This window comes from Brassica oleracea, chromosome C5 (assembly GCF_000695525.1).
Source record: "Brassica oleracea var. oleracea cultivar TO1000 chromosome C5, BOL, whole genome shotgun sequence".
Lineage (NCBI taxonomy): Eukaryota > Viridiplantae > Streptophyta > Magnoliopsida > Brassicales > Brassicaceae > Brassica > Brassica oleracea.
The window spans coordinates 27,701,838-27,705,168 of record NC_027752.1 but is presented as its reverse complement, the minus strand read 5'-3'; the positions used below and the strand labels follow the sequence as shown (position 1 = coordinate 27,705,168).

The 3,331-nt window shown below is 42.3% G+C and overlaps 1 pseudogene; it reads right to left on the bottom strand.

The window, feature by feature from the left end:
• The window catches only part of LOC106344900, an 8,483-nt pseudogene extending 6,852 nt beyond the window's left edge, over positions 1-1,631 (bottom strand).
• Between the last annotated feature and the right edge of the window lie 1,700 nt (positions 1,632-3,331).

Sequence of the window (3,331 nt, the reverse complement as noted above, 5' to 3'; positions counted from 1 at the left end):
CTTCTCTTCTTAAGATGCATTTGATCCTGGTGCACTTCCTGAGGCGACAGTGGTACCAGCGTGATCTGCTTCTCCTTGTGAGTGAAGGTGTGCCTGTTGGTGAAACCATCATGTACTGCCCTCTTGTCAAACTGCCAAAGGCGACCAAGTAGAATGTGGCTAGCTTCAAGAGGCGCCACATCACAAGTGATCTCATCCTGATATCTCCCCAATGACAATAAGACTTTCACTTGCTTGCTGATCTTTAGCCCTCCCTCTTCATTGAGCCATTGCAAGAGGTATGGCTTAGGATGCTTATACAACTCAAGACCCAATTTCTCCACCAGTTCCTCACTTGCTACATTGGTACAGCCTCCTCCATCAATGATCAAGCTGCAAACTTTGTCATGGATTAAGCATCTGGTGTGAAACAGGTTCTCTCTTTGCTCATCCTCTTTGGCTTTAGGTTTAGCGTTGAGGAGTCTCCTGGTAACTAGCAACTCTCCTCGGACGGGATACTCCACACCCTCATCCTCAGACTCCTGGTCAGATTTTTCATCTTCAGAAACCACATCTCCATTGGCTAGGATTATCATCACCTTCTTGTTGGTACAATCATTGGCATAATGCCCAATCCCATGACACTTGAAGCATCTGACATTCCTGGACCTAGTGGTTGTCGATGGTTCTTTACCCTTGTCATCTCGCCTTCCTTCCACTGGTGAAGACCCTTCCTTTGGCTTATCAGATGACTTATCATCCTTGGAGTACACTAATTTTGCAGCAGATCCGTATGGAGTTTTGGCGGAACTCTTCCTCTTGTTTTGTTGCTCAATCAGAATAGCTTTGTGCAGTAGCTCATCCATGTCCTCATACTCTTGTAGCTCCAATATGTCTTGTATATCTCTGTTTAACCCTCCTTGGAACCTAGCCATAGTTGCCTCAGCACCCTCAATCAAGTCAGCTTTCAAGATGAGTGTCTCCATCTCCTGGTGATAGTCTTCTACACTCTTGGCTCCTTGAGAAAGCCTTCTCAATTTCTGTTGAAGATCTCGCCCATAGTGAGTAGGAACAAATATCTGAGGCTCTCCATTGCGTCTCCTAGTGGTGGCAATCTGCTCCCACCAGTTTATAGCATAACCACAAAATTCAGTGGCTGCTAATCTGACCTTCCTCTCCTCAGTAAACTTCTCGCAATTGAAAACCAACTCTATCTTCTTTTCCCACTCCAAATAGGCATCTGGATCATTCTTGCCATGGAATGGAGGTATTCTCAACTTGAGATTGCCTAGATTATAAGCTGCTGGTCGTCTGCGGTTATGGTGTCTGCTGTGTTGGCTAGCCTGAGATTCATTATCACTCTCATCATCTGAATCCTCTTGAACTTGTTCACCATAGATCCTATGACCTCCAACTACAAATCCTGGTCCCCTTCTAGGGCCTATGCGTGCTCTCTCAGCTCCAACAGCAGCTCCCCTCTCTTGTCCTGCATTGTCATCAAGTAAATTTTCATTAACTTGTTGAGCACGGTTGTAATTAGCTTGCATTCTTCTAGTTATCTCATCCATCATAGCCTCAAATTGAACTTGGTTGAGGTTGATTTGCTGAGCAGCCGGTTCTCCTACTTCCTCTCCATCTCGTCCATCAGCCATTGTTCCTGAAAGACAAGTTAGCAAAGACAAAGAAACACAGAAAAATTAAAACAAACTCTCTCTCACTCAATTTCAGCTGCCAAGTCTCTGCCTTTCTCACAAGTTCAGTTAAGATTCAAAGCTCTACACCTAAGATCTAGAACTAAACCCAAATGAATCAGAAAGAAAGCATTAAGAGATTTAGGCACCAGCTGACTTTACCACCCTGAGCTGGATTTCTCTTCAGCTAGCTGGATTACTCTTCAGCTTTTTTTTTTTTTCTTTTTTGATTTGGATCAGAGATCTCTTTTTTATTTTTATTTTTGATTTGCAGGGTTGGCTCAGCTGGCTTACAACAGATAAAAAGATAAGAGAAGTGTTTGATGGATTGAATGATCTGAGAAGACAAATCGCAAACCCTAACCTTCAAGTGGCTCTGATACCACTTGGTGCAGCCTGGGTATGGCTTCTGCTCCTGGATCACTTGAAGGGGAACGGATAGGGGTGTTCTAAGAGGCTACTAGCTCTCCTTTGAACTGTGGTCGTCTCCCTGAGCCTGTGGATTGGCGACAGAGATGGTTTGCTACTCAAAGACACAAGATCACCTTGTATTGTCTAAGATGGGATTCACAGGAATTCCTTCCTATCAATGTTCCTTTAGCTGAACAGAGAAAGTACAAAACGAGACAACTCTTTGCAGTAAGTTTTTGATTGAAAAGTTGAATGAATTTCACAAAGTCTGCGTAGAAAGATAAATAGAAAACCCCCAGCTGCCCTACCCATAAACCAAGATGGTTTAATCTAATTCTTAATCTAAACCCAATCGAAATTGGTTTTTATTAAATCCTAATCCTACTCGAAATTGGTTTACTAATCCTAATTGTCTTGGTTTAATTTAAATCAAATCAAATTACACTGAAATAAAATTAAACCAACATGCTGGTTTATCTTGGTTCTCCTCTTCTGATTTAAGCCCCCACGGAATTTGGCTATAAGTGTTGAAAGCTCTTCTCTTGTGCTCTCAGTCTTGATCTAGTTACTGGTCCACTCCACAAGCTGGCTAGCTCATTTGTTTCTTCTCTGCTCAAGTCTGGCTCTTCTCTGCTCAAGTTTGGCTCTCCCTCGTCTGACTCACTCAGCTCTCCAATGTCTCTACTCATGGCTGCACCACTTGTGGAGTCCAAACATCCTGAAAAACACTTAACAAAAGAGTTAGCAAATAAAAATCCTCACACTTTCAAAGTGTTTACCTCACGATTTTTAGGTGATCACTCAGAGTTCTTTTCACTTGTTCAAATGATGATAGGCAGTCAAAATTCAGCAATCAAAACCCAAAACAACATTTTATGGGTAAAAGAGAGAAAGAAAGATGAAGAGATTTTTTTTTTTTTTGTATGAATCCGCCTTAACTGTCCTAAAGCTGAGTTTCTCTTCAGCCAGCAGGGTTTCTCTTCCACCACTCCCCCTGGATTTCTCTTCAGAAGTGATTCAAGCCAAAACTTTACTCTATTTTTTTATCGTTTTATTTAAAGGCGATCACAAGGGAGTAAAGGTACAGCCCGGATCCAACGAGAAATAATACAAGAAATTTTTGAAGAGATGAGAAGATGAAAAGATGAAATGAAAACAAACCAGCCAAAGTGGCTCTGATACCACTTGAGACGCCCTAAATCGGGAAGGATCACTTTAGCTGGGTGTTGGATATGATCCGAGAAGGCAAA